Source organism: Castor canadensis, chromosome 14 (genome assembly GCF_047511655.1).
Source record: "Castor canadensis chromosome 14, mCasCan1.hap1v2, whole genome shotgun sequence".
NCBI lineage: Eukaryota > Metazoa > Chordata > Mammalia > Rodentia > Castoridae > Castor > Castor canadensis.
In genome coordinates this window covers 41182279-41198941 of record NC_133399.1, presented here as the reverse complement: position 1 = coordinate 41198941, position 16663 = coordinate 41182279, and the positions used below count along the sequence as shown (strand labels likewise).

Sequence of the window (16663 nt, the reverse complement as noted above, 5' to 3'; positions counted from 1 at the left end):
TTGTGAAATCGCAAGTGGCAAAGAGCAGAAGTGCATTCAGCGTTTCAGATATTTATCTTTTTTATTTTTTTGGTGGTACTGGGGTTTGAACTCAGGGCCTCACATTTGCTAGGCAGGCGCTCTACCACTTGATCCACCCCACCAACTCTTTGTGCTTTAGTTATTTTTCAGGTAGGGTCTCAAATTTGCTCAAGGTTGCTCAGATTCCAGCCTCAGCTCCACCTTGGCTCCCCTCCTCTCACTTTCCCTCGAATCCCTCAGCAAAATGTCCTTGCCTATGACTTCAGATTGTCTCCCACACTCCAGCCCTTTTGCCACCAGATTCCTTGTCCTCTGAGTCATCCAGCCTCAGCATTTGCCTACACGCAGTACCCCTGGTCAGATGGGGGCCCTGAGCCACATCTTCCAGTGGAAGCCAGACATCCCACGGGGCCCTTTTTTCACTGCCCTGCCCCCGGCGCCTTCCATCTGGGCTGCTATAACAAAGAACCATGGCCTGGTAGCTTCAATGACAGGAACTGATCTCCCACCGCTCTGGAGGTGGGCCCCTTAGGTTGGGGTGCCAGCAGGGTGGGGTTCTGGTGAGGACCCTCTTCTGGGTTGCAGATGGCTGCTTTCTCACTGTGTCCTGACATGGTAGAAAGAGGCAGAGAGGCCTCTTTACAGAAGGATGTAATCCCTGCCAGAGGCCCCACCTCATAAGGCCTCACACAGGAGTGGGGATTTCAACATTCAGTTCAAAGTGCCCTTGAATGGTTGTCCTCCTCATGTGACCCTGTGTGACCCCACATGTGGCAGAGCCTTCCTGTGCCTAGATGGTAGTTTCCTCCGTGCACACATGACCTCTATCCCATCTCTGTACCATGCCACCTTCCTACCCTCCCCACCCCCTTCCCCACAGTGCTGTCCTCTTCTGATGTTTGGAGTCTTGTTTTTTCTGCAGAGAGTTTGTCATCTCCCGGCATCCTATGTCCTTAGTATTTCTGCCCCTGGAGTGTCAGTCTCGTAGGTCAGGGACAGTCTTTTGTTCCCTGCTGTGTCCTTGGCATTTGAGGAAGTACTGGCACATGGCATGTGTTTGTCGAATGAATGAACGAGGACTGAGTGCTACAGGCTCTGAGAGAGTTGTTTTGGGTACCCACCCCAGGACACCGGCTGTGGGGAGACAGCCACAGTGCACATGTGTGCCAGGCAGAAGAGGGTCCCAGTGTGCTCTCCGTTGCTAGTTTGGGATGAGAGAATGAGAAGAGAGGCTGGAGAAGGGACCATGTCCATGAACTCTGTCTCATGTCATTCCACAGCGACAATCTCAGCAGTCCGTCATGGGGCTGTGCCTCATTCAGTTTCATCTTTCCAAGGTGACCTTGACCAGGATGGAAAGGGACGTTAGTAGATGGAGCCCAGCCTGCCCAGATCCTCAGTCACCCCAGAACCGAGCTTCTGTTTGGGGCAGGTCTGCCTAGAGGTTGCCAAGTTGTCCTGTGGTTGTTCACAGCCACTCATGTGTAAGGACAAAAGTCACAGTTGTCATTTGCTTGTGCTCCTTGAAGTTGTCACCTTCCCATCCCCCCACTCATCTACACCAGCTGACAGTGGTGGGCAGCATTTGGTCCATACTGAGATTAGCTATCCAATGTCATCTATTTTGGTGGGATGCTGGGGATGGGACCCAGGACCTCACCCATGCTAGGCAAGCACTCACCACTGAGCCTCACCCCTAGCCCTTTTTTAAGTTTTATTTTGATACAGGGTCTTGCTGTGTAGCCAGGCGGACCTTGTGCTGAAAGTCCTCCTGCCTCAGCCTCCCCAGGAGCTGGGATTAGGTAAGCACCATCACACCCAGCTTCAATCTAACCTTACCATCTATAGATAGCACTGGAGGGCTGGCCACACCATCTTCCTTCTGTCCTTAGTTCAATAGTTTCAAATTGCATTTGGATGGAACTCTTTCATTTATCTTTTAAAAAGTCATGCTAAAAAGAACACTGGGTCATACAGGTTCGAAAGGTGGTGGTGTGACCTGTCCCAGTCCATCCTGTGAACTGGAGGAGGGGTAGGCTCCAGGAGGTGGCAGAAGTTCTGGTTCAGAAAATTCTTTGTTTTTATCTTCTCAGCAGAGTTAGAATATTTTATTCCATTTTTTCCAAAATTATCTTTTGCTCTGTTTTGAGAGCTGACTTAATACAGGGCTGGGAATGGGAACATGACAACAGAAGGGGACAAACCCCTGCTTGACATGGACATCGTGAGTTACACTCTGGTTTTCTCCTCTGCCTGGGGTCCCACCCAGCCCCATGTTGGCTAGAGAAATGACAGCTGACCTCAAACCCTGCTGGAATGGAGAGTCACTTAGTCCATTTGAAAGGTTCAAGGTCCTTCTCCCATCTTAAAAAGCATTTCCCAGCAGGCTTCCCTTTGGGCTGCCTGAAACCATCACTTTTGCTGTACCTTTTTAGAATGAATGAGCACCTAGGAATTTTTTTCTTGTTTCTTTTTTTTTTTTTTTTTTTGTGGTACTGGGGCTTGAACTCAGGGCCTACACCTTGAGCCAGCCCTTTTTTGGATGGATTTTTTTCAAGATGGGGCCTCATTGTGAACTCTTTGCTCAGGCTGGCTTTGAACTGTGATCCTCCTGATCTCTGCCTCCTGAGTAACTAGGATTACAGGTATGAGTCACCAGCACCTGACCTGAAGGGATCTTTGACTTTTGATTTTCTGTACTGGGCTGGTCAAGATACCTCTGTTCCTTGGAGATTGATGACCACAAGGCTGACAGTGTAGCTCTGTGTTAGAGCATATGTCTAGCATGCATGAGGCTCTCGGCTCCATCCCCAGCACTGCAAAAATAAAAACAAATAGCCAGCCAAGGTACTTCATGCCTGGAATCCCAGCTACTTGGGAGGCAGAAATGGGTAAAAGCATGAAATCCTATTTGGAGAACAAAGCAAAAGGGGCTGGAGGGTGGCTTGAGTGGTAGAGCGCCTGCCTAACAAGCATAAGGCCCTGAGTTTAAACCTCGGAACTGCGAAATTAAGTAGATGATAGATAGATAGTTAGATAGATAGATAGATAGATAGATAGATAGATAGATAGAAGCAGTGACAGGTTCTTTCCTGTGCAATGACAACAAGGGCTCCTGTCCAGAGCAGAGCTCTGCTTCTGAAAAATCCCAACATGATTTCTGGCCTTGCTCCTTTGTCGGAATAAAATTCTTAATAACCTTGCATAGTTCAATTATGAATTAGCAAGAAATACGCATTTCTCTATGGGATTTTAGGACCTTTTCCTATTTCTAGTTGTGTGTTTGGACATTGACCTGGCAAGAAAAACAGGTGTATTCAACCTTGTTCCCAGGGGTCCTACTCACCTAATCCTTCTATGGCCAGACTCCCCACACCAAACCGCCAGCACACCCATCTTCTGTGCTTATCCAGAGTCTGACGCACCTCTCAACCTCTGCCAGGCCAGGCCACCAGGTCATGCCAATACATTATCCTCTTTATTCCTCTCTCTGATTCCACGTCTCCTTTTTTCAGCTTTTCTCAGCCTGGCTGCCCAAGGGGCCAAGTTAAAACACAAGTCAGATCTTGTCCTCCCTGGTTCAAACTCTCCCCCCTGGACACTTCCATTTTACCCCAAGCAAAAGCCAGAGCCTGTGTGGGATGACTGTGTGGGGGGGGCTCTGTCCCTTTCCCCTTCTTTGGATTCCCTGGGTTCTATTTATTTACAAGCCACACATGGTCCTGCCCCAGGGCCTTCGCACTGCCTGTTCCCTCCACCAAACTTTTTCCGGGACAGATGAATGGCTCCTTACTCCAGTGAACCTGCATGGAGGCAGCAGCCTTTCCCTATCCCAGGACTCCCTGTGTCTGCCTGACTTTTCCCCTTGGAGGTTATCCCCGTCTGACAGACATACTGTGCATTTTTATCACTTGTTTGGTTTTCTGTCTGCAGTCCCCCGGCAAACACATTCTAGATACAAACTCCTTGAAGGCAGGGAATTTTGTCTGGTTTGATTGCTGGGTAATCCCTGGCCCATGTCAGGGACTCGTAGGTTTTGACTGACAGGCCTGAATGATGCAGCTAGGATCCCCATGTCGTTCATCCTTTGGGATATGAAGTTTGGGGTCTTCCCAGCCACACACTGAAAGCTCCCACTGGATGAAAGACCAGATAGAATCCATGTCCCCTGAGCAGGGTCTGAGCAAGGACCCCATTGGCCGTGGCTGCAGATGGACGCTGTCACCTCTGCAGTGACCGTTTCACTGTGCTGGACAGCCCAGGAATCTGGCTGAGCGTTCCTCAGGTTGAAATCGTAGCAGCAAAGAACCCACCTTCCTTCTTCCCGGAAACATGTCCATGCTCTCCTGTTTGTTTTAGAAGGACTCTGTGATGGTATCAAGAAGCAAACTTGCCTCACAGCAACCCTGTCTCAGAGACCAAGCCTGCTCTGAGAGCTGACGGGGGTGCGTGGTCACGGCCACGTCTGTTAGCATTGTGCGCTTCTGTGGCTGAGCCACGTGCTGCCCATCCTGGCAATAGCTTATGATCCTTGGCTGGGGACGTACCCGCTGTCCCTTTCCGGGGCTTGGGCCTTGTGCATCCTGCCATCACAGGACACCTAATGTGACCTGGCTTGCTCTTAGCAGTTTCCTGTCTGTGAATAGGGCAGGCAGAGGGGTGCGGTGACCACGGACTCTGAGCCTTCCAGTCAGGAAATGCCCAGTCCTGAGTCAGTGGTCCACAAGCCGCTCCCGTACGTACAAGATGTTGTAAAAAGCATCTCCTGCTCTGATGCTACTTTTTTTTTTTTTCAAATAGCTTAATCCCCAATTTCTTTCAGTTTGCCTAGAAAACACTTGTGCACTGTGAACTGTCCCACTTTGTTTGTTTGATGAGAAATACGTTCTTTCTTTTGGAGAAAAAGGCACTTTCTCCTCCCGCCCTCCTACTGCAGTGAGAGTTGGTCCTTCTTGGGTGTTGTTATTTCAGAACAAATATGGTAAGCTGTTTTCCCCTTGGTTACTATAGAGAAGAGATTATTTGCCTTTCTCTTTGGGCTCCTGAAAATAATAGATTACATATTTGGGAGGGTTTTTTTTTTTAGATCTGGTTAATGTGAGATAGAGGGGGTTGCTCTGGGGATGACATTGTTTGGTTTGGGAAGTATTCTCCCCGTTGCCCAGCAACAGGCGCTTGGAAACGGGAGTGGACTGCGTTGCCCCTGGCAACCGTTGTTACTTAGCAAACAATGAGGGCCGGCAAACAGCGCCAGGATTGCGAACTCAGGTTTTAACAGAACATCTGCATAGATTTTTCTCTGATTGAATTCTGTTTGAATTTGACTGGCCTCAGCAGGTACACAGGAGTCCACTGGGGTCTGCTGAGATGAGACTTAATGCTATGTTGACATCTCACTCGGCAGAAGCGGAGGAGCTGTCGAAAACAACTTCTGGCCGGGCATTGACCCTGCCCAACACTGCTCCCAGCGGGGGACTTATTTTCATCTTTAAGTGGAATTGCTTTTTTGATCTAATTCCTTGTGTTTATAAAGTCATTATATGGTCAACTCACTACTGTCTATCACTAATGAATCCGCAGTGTCTTGATGCTTTCCAGCCCGACATTGTCATCCTTTCAGTTCCAAAATACCAGGAAAGGAGACCTGCAGCCCAGTTGGCTCGAGTGTGACGATGGTCACATTTAGGGTTGGCTGGTGAGGGACGCTGAGGCAGAACCTTGTGGTTCCAAATGCTGCCTCTTCCTTTTCAGCAGTTGGGTCCTGATGTGACCTCAGAGGGCCATGAATAGGGTGCTTATTAGGGAAAGGCATGTGTCCCCACTAACAGGTGCCTCAGTGGCCACTTTGCAGCCACAGGTTGGATTGCGATCTCAGCAGTCTCCCTCCCACCCTCCGGTGGCCAGAGCCAGCGATTGTTGACAAGGGTTGCTTAGGTAAACACGCCCCTGAACCATCATTCAGGCTGGTGACACATTTCTTTCCCTCTTCCCAGCCCCTCCCCCCACCCCACGATTAGGGCTATAAATTGAGAGCTGTTAGCTGTGACTGCAGGCTTGGTGGGACTTTACCCTTCCGCCTTCTCCTCAAGTGTCACCTGTAACCATCACAGCAGCCCTGCTCCAAAACAGTGCCCATGGTGAGACCCACTTTAGCACTGGGACTTTTCTCTGAAAGGAGACTTTAGCTGAATAACTGACAGCTGTCCCCTGCCCCTTCATAGCAGAGCTACGATGCAGCTAGTACCTTAAAGCATCTCAGCAAGCTTCCCAACTCTTCTTTCGCCACTGATCTTATCATGGAATGTCATTTCTGTTACATAACAAATGAAAGCAAGATTGTTCAATTAAAAAAAAAAAAAAACAAGCTGGATAGCCAGCAGCCCTATTGGATTCGACAAGCGACATCTAACGGCAACAAGCGTTGCCGGAATCCAAATGAATTAGCCCTGGGTTCCATGCAGCTGCCCCAAAGGTTGATGGAAACCTGAATTCACCTGTGCCCCTCGCAGGAGGAGGAGTTACACAAGGTCATGATGATCTTAAGAAACCATAAATCCTTCCACAGGAAGTGCTTCTGCCTTCCACAAAATTATTTTACACCCAGTCCCAAGGTTAAGCAAGTCATTCTTGAGGAATGACTCTTAAACCACACCCCTCTTAAACCACACCCCTCTTAAACCACACCCCTAGCCTTTTTTGCTTATTCGAGATACGGTCTCGAATTTATACCGGGGGCCCATAGTCCTTCTGCCTACCTTCCCTGTGTAGCTGGGATGACAGACGTGCCACCGTGCTCAGCTTGTTGATTGAGAATGGGGTCTTACTAACTTTTTTCCCAAGCTCACCTTGAATCTCCATCCTCCCAGTTTCTACCTCCGGAGTAGCTGGTATTATAGGCATGAGCCTGTAACTGTGCCTAGCTGTAATCTTTTTCTTTGAATTGACCTTTTAAAAACTTCCCATGGAAATACTTGCACCTGCATTACACTTCACAACCAGCCTGGGTGAACAACTTAGCATCTTTGTCAGGGTGTTCCTCTTCTGGGTAGCAGAGCTGTTTAGGTGATGTCTAAGGGACTCTTCAGTGCTCTGGCCTTAGGTGGGAAATCCTTGAATAGGGCTACCCTGATTCTCCCCTGTTTCAATCTCAGAGTAAAGTGATGACCAGAGGGGAGGCCGGGGCCATGTGAGATGTTTGAAAATAAAAAATGTAGCACCCAGACAGGCAGCCTACCCCCCACCCCGAGCATATGGAGGCATAGCTTGCTACCCATCACCCATGGGGATGGCTCTGGGAGTAGCTGTAAGGGGCAAGAAGTGTCACCTAGGCCAGATGAGACCCTGTCACCAGGTAGGCACGGCCACCCAGGGACAAATTACCAGTCTCAGCACCTGGAAGAAGCCTGGCCTGTCGTTCATCACTTCTGCTTGCTCCTTCTCCACCCCTGATTTTGCATGATTTTCAAAACAGTTGGGGACAGTGAAGTCAGTCCTCAGCAAGCCAAGAAGGCTGCCCAGGAGCTCGAGGGCCTCATACCCCAGGATTCCCACCTTCTCCTTGGCTGGTGGCTGCCATTTGCTCCCCTGCTTCTGGGCAGTGTGCAGGGAGCGAGCCAGAGGGACCGAGAAACTGGGAGGAGCAGGAGGCAGAACACACAGTGTGACCTGGGGCGGGGTCCGGTCCCTTAAGGGCCTGAGGATGGAGGCTGGGGTCAGCAGGGAGAAGTGACCAGAGCAGGCGCTCAGCCCGGAGCAAAGTGTATCTGAAATATTTGTGGGTGATATGTTAGGGAGGCCTGTGCCTGCATGAGTGCGCTGGGTGGGAGCTGCAGGTACTACTAAGGCTGGGTCTTAAGGCTTTCCACGGGGGCCAGTCAAGAAGCCACCCGTGGGGACAGTCTGTGAGAAGAGAAAGAGGGAGAGGCAAGGAGCAGGGAGAACAGCTTTGATGAATTTAGGAAGGCTGTGTGTAGGAAGATGTGAGCTGCGGTTCTCAGTGGGAGTGTTTCTGTCCCCCAGAGGGCCACACCAGTGTTTGGGGACATTTGTGATGGTCATCATTGGGGGATGCTATTGGCATCAACAAGATGGAGGCCAGGGGTTGCTCCGTGTCTTTTGATGGCTCCAAATGCACCATCTTCAGGTGGTAGAGCCTTGGTCATTCAGAGTGGCCCCAGCCATCCTCCAGCATGAAGGGTGTGAAGGGCGGGCCTCGGCCATCCCGTGAGGGTGCTCGGCCATTGCAAGGTTCAGACATGCTCCTGAAACCTAAGTGTCTCAGGCCCTCGCCCGCGCCATGAGACATCCAGTGGCCTGTGGTTTCCAATGCAGGGCTCTCTGTAAGCCGTGGGAATCCATGGCTGGTCGCCTTCGGTTTGTTTTTTGAGCCGGGGGAGTGACAAGACATTGTTACCTTCTGACTCATCCCGCGGTGAAGGAAAATTGGCTGGCAGGAGGCCGAGGCTGGATGCAGGAGGCCAATGTGGAGGCAGAGGTGGCTGTCCCAGGTGTAAGGAGGAGGCGGGCACTCCCTAAAATAGCTGTGAGAATGGAAAAGGGGGATATGCTGTGACTGTATCAGGTGGGGACAGCAGGGCTGACTCACCGGCTACCGTGGTGGAGGCCCAGGGAGGCCAGGGAGACGCTGGGACTCCAACATGCAGGCCCTTGGAGAAGTGGCAAGGTTAGTGGGGACCAGGTTCCCTTGGGATTTGTTGGTGCAACTGAGGGGTGCTGGGGTAGAGAGGTCTACGGGGCACCTGAGACCTGTTTGGATCATTTGAGTGGTTTTGGGAGTCATGTGTGATGAGGTCACCAAGCCAAGGGGATTGGGGACCAGTGCAGGGAACTAAGAAGGTGTCACCAGAGGGAGGACGGGACCAGGTGGCAGTAATGTGCAGATTTCCAAATGTGCAGAGGTCAAGGTCAGATAAGCACGGAAATGCCCATGGAAACCCACGGTGGGTGGGCAGTGAGACACTGGGCAGATGTGAGAATCACCCAGAGAGCAAGAAAGGGATGTGGAGAAGCCCAGATCCCCTTCCAAGACTGCAGACTGGAAGCCAGAAGCCTCAAGCATGGTGACAGATGAAGGACAGAGAACTTGTCTGTGAGCTGAAAGAACAGAACCCTGAAGGAGGCAGTTTACAGGCTTGGTTGATGGTCCTCTTGGGGGAGACAGATGGCTCTAGAACCTTTTAGAAGGAGAATGGGCAGCCTTTTTTGGTAACTGTTTTAGGCTTTTGCTGGTCTCTGTTGCCGCTCAGCTCCCTTTGTAGCCTGGAGGTGTCAGAGAGCCAGAGGCCAGTGTGGGGGATCAGTGGGTGAGGCGCATGCAGGAGGGACTCTCCAGAGGGGAAAGTCACTACAGAGAGCACATTTGGGGTTTTCTCATATGTATGTGTTAAGGATGAAAGCATGGCTCCCACTCCTTTGCGCCTCTGTGCTTGGAGAACTGTACCCTTCCCATGTGGGAAGGGGTCCACATCACAGCTCAGCACAAAACCATCTGCAGTGACACCAGGACAAGAGTTCTTGGGGTGTTTGGACCATTTTTCTTCTGTTAGTGTGTCAGGTGGTGTACGTGTGTGTGCATGTGTGTGCACGTGTGTGCACGCATGTGTTTGTGTGCAGGTGTCTGAGTGCCTTGTGTTTGTGCGTATATCTTGCGTTTGTATGTGTGAATGTGTGTGCATGTGAACTTGTATGTGTGTTTTCTGTGTATGCGTGTACATGTGTGCCCCTGTGTTGGGGTGTGTGTGTGTGCAGGTTTGTGTTACGTGTGTGTGTGCCACTTCTCCCTCACACTGACTGAGGAAGAGAGCCTGCAGCTTGTCCTCTGGTACCACCTCCAGTTTCCATTCACCCTGATGTGGGGAACTTGAGGCCACCCCAACCCAGGGAGAATTTCTGTTTCCCTGAAATCAAGTCCTGTGGTGTTTAAATTATGATTAGCAAGTGATGGAACTGAAACACCTGCCAAAAGAGCGCTTGCTGGGTGAGGATGCCCGGGAAGGTTCAGGGGCTGTTTCCTTGAAGTGTCCCCCCAATTTTTCACATTGTCAATGCAGCCGAAATCAGACCCGTCAGAGGCAAGGCAGCGCTCCTTAGTTTGGGCAATTTTGATATTAATAGTCAAATCCCATCTCTTTAAGAGGGAAGCCATCAGCTGTTTCCCTGTTATGACATGGGTCCCTGGCTTTGAGAGGAGATGCTGGCCTGGTCCAGCCCCAGTACTGGAGAAGGGTCCGCTTTCCGGCTCTCTTGTCCTGTGGCTGCTGACAAGGAGGGAAAGTTTGGCTCCTCAGAAGAAAACAGAACAGAGCCCAATTCTTACCAAAAGAGAAGGAATTTGAGTTCTGAAGATATCTGGAGCCAGTTCCAATCCCTGAAAGTCCATCGTCACCAACAACAAAAGCCATAAAGGGACCCAGGAGTGAACACCTGGCACCTGGCTATGTCAGGTGAAGTGCCCTTGGGGTCGGGAAGGTTGTCCCTGGAGAATAGCAGGCAGCCTGTCAAAGCTTCTCTCTGATTCCACACTCCTGTGGCTCTGTTGAGACAGTGCTGTGTCCTGCAGCAGGGTCCTATCACCCTTCTTGCTCCCATCTACAAGTTTGGTTTACTCAGGCTGCATTTGTCCACCCCCTTCTCAGACCCCACACGTCCATTTAGAATAGTGGGTGCCTCTTAGGAGACACTGGGCAATGTCTGGGGACAGCTGTGGTTCTGACAGCTGGGCTGCTCCTGGCATGGAGTGGGTGGAGGACAGGGACATTTCTCAGCACTCAGCAGGGCCCAGCGTGTCCTACCAGAAAATGACCTAAGTCCTGAATGTCGTTGTATTTGTGCCCCCAGGGCACTGGGAACTGAACCCGGGTCACCCTGGGAGTGACTCTGACATTGTGAGAAAGGACGTTGTTCTGCCTCCAGGAAGGTCAAGGCATCTACTCGTAAGCAGGGAGACAGGTTGGACAGCCTACACAGAGTCTCAGGTGCAGGAAGGACCACCATAGGGACACCAGGAAGATAAATTCAGCTGTGGTAGAACTGAGGCTTTGAACCAGCAGGTGCTCCTTCAAGTTGGGGACGTCCCCTCTTGTTGAAAGGAAAGGAATTGATTGGGTTCTTGGGGCCACAGACCTCTGGTGCCATCTAGATGCTACCAAGTGAGCACCAGGACAAACTGAGGTCAAGTCTCCCCAGAACAGAAGTTACCTAGTCATGAGGGTGAAAATAACGGGAACCACTCCACTTGCTCTGCCCTAATTTCCCCTGCCCGAACAAAATGTGGTCCAATTATCAATTGGGCCTGCAGAGGACAGGTGACAGCTCCATGTGGCGGGCGGAGGGGCAGGAATAGAAAAGAGATTGCTTCAGGTCCCAGTGAGTCAGCGAGGGCTAGGAACAGGGCCCAGAAGTCGCTCCCGGCACTTCTGCACTTCCTGTCCTGACATTACTGGTTGCTAGGTGACGGGAGTATTTTCCTGTAAACACAGGGCTCTTCCCTTTGTGCCCTGGTACATTCATTCATCGCTGTCCTAATCCGGGGCTGCTCTGAGCTGCCTCTCTCCTGTGTCCCCTCACATACGCTCGGCACCACTGCAGACGTCCCCACTGCCGAGTTTAACTCACCAGAGTCTCCGAAAGGTCAAGCAAGTGTGTTTTGTTCACTTGAACGTTTGCTCAGGTTCAAGGTCAAATACAAGTTTTTCACATTCCAAAGACTTGTGCAGCCCAGGAGGGGGAGCTGCATGCCGATTCTGCCTGGACAAGATGGCAACTCAAACGTGCTCGGTTTACGAACAACACTCTGGGCCTGGTGCTGAGCCATCAGGGGACTTCTGGCCAAGCCTCCAGGCCAGGACCCGCCAGGCGGGTGGCAGGTCGTATCCATATCCCCTCTGCTTTTTTGTTGATTGTTCTGAGACTCCTGGAACCCCATCCGAGGGGATGAGGGCAAAGGCAGCCAGACAAACATTGCCCCTCACTGTTGTGAAATAAAGCGTGGTCTGATCTGTAGAGGTCTTGGTCGCTTTTTCTTCTCTTCGTCCTCTTTTCTAACACTCAGGTCCCCACGGAGGAAGAAAAATAGGAGAAGGGACAAAGGAATGTGACAGCAAGCCATATGATTCCCAGGCCAAGTCTAGTTGGAGAACTGAAGCACAGCCCCTCACTCCAAGACCCCTGGTGCATGCCTGAAAGCACAAATGGGACCGAATCCTACATGCACGCTGTGATTTCCTACAGACGTGTGATAAAGCTTAATGTAGAGATTAGGTACAAAAAGAAATTAACAATAACTCACTCGACAGACGTTAACAACCTCAGCAGAGGACTTTTTTATTTCCTTTTTAAGTCAAGAACTATCGCCTTGCTGGGCACTGGTGGCTCATGTCTGTAATCCCAGCTACTCAGGAGGCAGAGGTCAGGAGGATCGCAATTGGAAGCAGCCCACGCAAATAGTTCCAGAGACCCTATCTCGAAAAACCCTTCACAAAAAAGAGCTGGTAGAGTGGCTCAAGGTGTAGGCCCTGAGTTCAAACCCCAGTACTGCAAAAAAAAAAAAACAATCACCTTTTCACCTAAAGAAAGCACTTCACAGTTCTCTTTGTCATGTCTGAATTGCCAGCATCACCACTCCTATGTCGTGGAGCCACTATTAAGTAAAGTTAAGGGTCATTTGAACACCAACTCTGTGGCAGTCGACAGTCAGTCTCATAACCGAGACAGCTATAAAGTGACTGAGGGGTGGGTGACGTATACAGTGTGGTTACACTGGACAGCAGGAGGTGTCCACAGAGCGGGGAACCAGCTTGTGCCGGTTGAGCTGACAGCTATGTGCGGGCGTTTGTGTGAGTTTCAGTTTTTATTGCAGAAATACTGTACCTGGACAAAGTCAACACATGGTACAACGAACCCCATATAGCCAGCACTCTCCATGTTATCAGCACCATGCCTTTTTTTGGGTGGTACTGGGGCTTGAACTCAGGGCCTACACCTTGAGCCACTCCACCAGCCCTTTTTTGCTATGGGTGTTTTCCAGATAGGGTCTTGCGAGCTATTTGCTTGAGGTTGGCTTCAAACTGTGCTCCTCCTGATCTCTGCCTCCTGAGTAGCTAGGATTACAGGTGTGAGCCTCCAGCGCCCCACTTAGCTGGTTGATTTTGAGAAATGAGTACTCCTTATAACCTATAGTCTGCTATTATGGGAATGCACCTGCCTCCCCACAAAGTCAGTCCACCACTGTGATTTTTTCAAGCTCAGTTTTTTCCATTCCATCCTGTTCTCTTGGCTCCAGCTGCTTTCAGCCAGCAGAAAGATTGGAGATTTATTAGGTATGTGTTGTGAACACCTGGTGTTCATTCCTTTCTATCAATGAGCAATGTTCCAGGCATGTTCTATTACCTTTTAGTGATGCACCCCCCCCTTTTCTATTTTTAGTAGTAGCCGACTTCAGGATTAACAGTGTATCTTTACATGATCACAGTTGAAACTGGGCAAGATGGCTCATGCCTATAATCCTAGCTACTTGGGAGGCTGAGATCAGGAGGCTCACAGTCCAAGGCCAGCCCAAGCAAGTAGTTCTTGCGACCCCGTCTCCGAAACAATCAGAGCAAAATGGACTAGGGGTGTGGCTCAAGCAGTAGAGTGCCTGTTTTGCAAGTGTGGAAGCCCTGAGTTCAAACCCCAGTCCTACCAAAACCAAAACAAAACAAGTAAATCATCCCAGTCTATAGTTTTTTACCTTGCTCCTGATGAATAAGGACCATTTGGATTTGTTTTCTACCTTTTGACTGGAAGCATGCACGTGTAGTTTGTTGATTTGTTTGTGGATATGTTTTCGTGTGTCTTGGCTAAAAACTTAGGAGAGGAACTGGAGATTGCCGGGTAGGATAACCTGTTGAGAAAGCGGTCAAACCTTTGTCCAGTAGGGTTGTATCATTTCACATCCCGCAGCAAGGAGTTGTCCTGTGGCTCCATGTTGTCACACTTGCTTATTTCAGCCTGCCCAAAGGGTGCGCGGTGGTGCATCTTTGTGGCCTGAATTCACATTTCCCTAGTGACTAAGGAGGTGGAACCTGACTTCGTGTGCTTTGGGCATCTGTGTATCTTTGTCTGGGAAATGCCTATTCACATCTTTTGCCCGTGTTTCCTGTTAGGTTATTTGTTTCCTTATTACTGAATTGTAGGCACTTTCCGTGTTATGGATTGAAGTTCTTTATCAGGTACATGTTTTGCAAATATTTTCTCCCACACAGTGGCTTACCTGGCCTTGATCTTAATGAAGTCTTAACTAGCAGAGGTTTTAAATTTTGATGAAATGGTACTTACCAAGTTTTTCCGTAATGTTTATTACCTTCTGTATCTTGTTTTAAAAAAAACTTTGTTCAACACCCTATTTTTTCCCTCTTAGAAGTTTTGTAAAGGGCTTTCTGTATAAGTCTGTGATCTAACTTGAAACCAGTTCATTTTTCCCACTCAGTATATAGATACTGATCCAGTACACTTGTGTAAAAGACTTTTGTTTCTGACTTTGTGCAGTGAATTGCAGTTATTTCATTTTCTGTTTTCTGATGGAATCTGTATATCAATTTTTTTTCAGTACTTGATATTCAGTAGTGAAACTGCGTGCCTAAAGTTTTCTTTGTAGGAGTGACACTCACAGTTTCTATTTCATCTTGTGTCAGTAGTTTCATAAAAGATGTTCATTTGATCTGAAGTTGTTTATGGAGGATTCTTAGTGTTGTTTTGATTTCTAAAGGACCTGAACATCTCATTTTATTCCTAATATTGAGAATTTGTTGGGTTTCTTAATTTTTCTTTTTCTATCAGTCTTTCTGGGGGTTGTCAATTTTTTTAGGGCAGTTTTAGCTTCATAGAGGAATGTATTCCCATATACCCCCCCATCTCCACAAAAGTGTCACCTCTCTCACTATCAAAATCCCACACTAAGAGGGTGCCGGTGGCTCACGCTGTAATCCTAGCTACTCAGGAGACAGAGATGAGGAGGATCATGGTTCGAAGCCAGCCCTGGGCAAATAGTTCTGTGAGACCCAGTCTTGAAAAAACTCAAAACAAAACAAAACAAAAAACAGGGCTGGTGGAGTGGCTCAAGTGGTAGAGTGCCTGCCTAGCAAGCAAAAAAAAAAAAAAAAAAAAAAAAAATCCCTCTCCAGAAGGGTACCTTTGCTACAATCCATGGAATAGGCATTGACGCATCCTTGTTACCCAGTGTCCCCAGTTCACATTAAGGCTCACTGTTGGGGACACGCATCTGTGGGTTTGCAGAAATGTACAGTGGCATGTGTCTACCAGTCTACTGTCACACAGAGTAGCTTCACTGCCCTGAAACCTCCCTGCCTGACACATCCCTCCCTCCTGCTACCATCAGCGGTGCCTTTGCAGAATGTCCTCTAGCTGGCATTATGCGGCACGCAACCTTCCGAGGGCGCCTTTCCCTTGGGAACCCAGGCTTCCTTTCACCACATCTCTCCTGCTTGATGGGGCATTTCTGTCCTGATGCGTGTGCGTTCATGGTCTCCCTGGTTTGTGAAGACTTTATCATTAATTTGGGCCTTTGTTATTTTCTCTTTTTTCCATGTAACTAAGTTTAATTTGCTGTCTTTATAGCTTCTTAAGGTCAAAAATGTAAATGACTACTAGGAAGCTATCCTTTTCCCTCTCACTACTATTTTAGCTGCACCCCAAAATTTTCAGTTTGTGCTGTTTTCATAGTCTTTCAAGTCAAAAATTTTCTACTTTCCCTTTTGGCTTATTCTCTGACCTACAGGTAATTTGTTATTTATTTACTTTTTGGCAGCACTGGGGTTTGAACTCAGGACCTCACACTTGCTAGGCAGGCACACTACCACTTGCTACTCCACCAGCCCTGTTTTATGTTGGGTTTTTTTTTTTTCAGATAGGGTCTGGCGAACTGTTTGCCTGGGCTGGCTTCCAACCACAGTCCTCCTGATCTTGCCTCCCAAGTAGCTAGGCATGAGCCACTGGCACCCGGCTATGTATTTTCTGGCAGTACTGGGGTTTGAATTCAGGGCCCTGCACTTGCCAGGCAGGCGCTCTACCACTTGAGCATCCCCCCAATCCTGTTTGCTTTAAATATTTTTTAGGTAGGTAGGTTCTCATGATTTGTGCCAGGCTGTCTGTCCTCAGACGGAAATCCTCCTACCTACACCTCCCGTGTAGCTGGGATTACAGACGTGAGCCACCACACCTGGCTAATTTTAATAGTATGTTTTAAATTTTCCAACTCTTACGGCATTTTTCTAACTATCTTGTTTTGGTGTCTTATTCCCATTGTAATCAAAGCACATAAGTGCCCTGTATGGTGCACTCTTCTGAAATGTGCAGAGATTTGCTATTCAGAATGTGTTTGTTTTTTTCATAACTTCTGTCTCTTGTTGAGATTCCTATTTGTTCATTTATGGGATATATAGCTTCCTTTAAGTTCTTGAACATTCTCTCAGTACCTTTAAGTGCTCCTCATCTGCTCCCCAGATCAGCTATTCAGTGATCCATCCTTTTTTATTTGGGCAGTACTGGGGTTTGAACTCAGGGCCTTCACCTTGAGCCACTCCACCAGCCCTTTCTTTAGCAGGGGTTACTACGTTCTTGCTGTTTC

General features: G+C 49.0%; 1 protein-coding gene across 4 annotated transcripts in view; it reads left to right on the top strand.

Annotated features, from left to right (window-relative positions):
* The window catches only part of Rfx2 (regulatory factor X2), a 78852-nt gene that overhangs the window by 25221 nt on the left and 36968 nt on the right, over window positions 1-16663 (top strand). The window contains exon 1 of one of the 4 annotated variants that reach the window (XM_074054420.1): window positions 8556-8704. The exons of the other annotated variants lie outside the window; for them this stretch is intronic. The gene's annotated coding sequence lies outside the window, so the exon portion shown is untranslated. Of the gene's footprint in view, window positions 1-8555; window positions 8705-16663 lie in introns of those variants that run through there. 4 annotated transcript variants of the gene reach the window in all.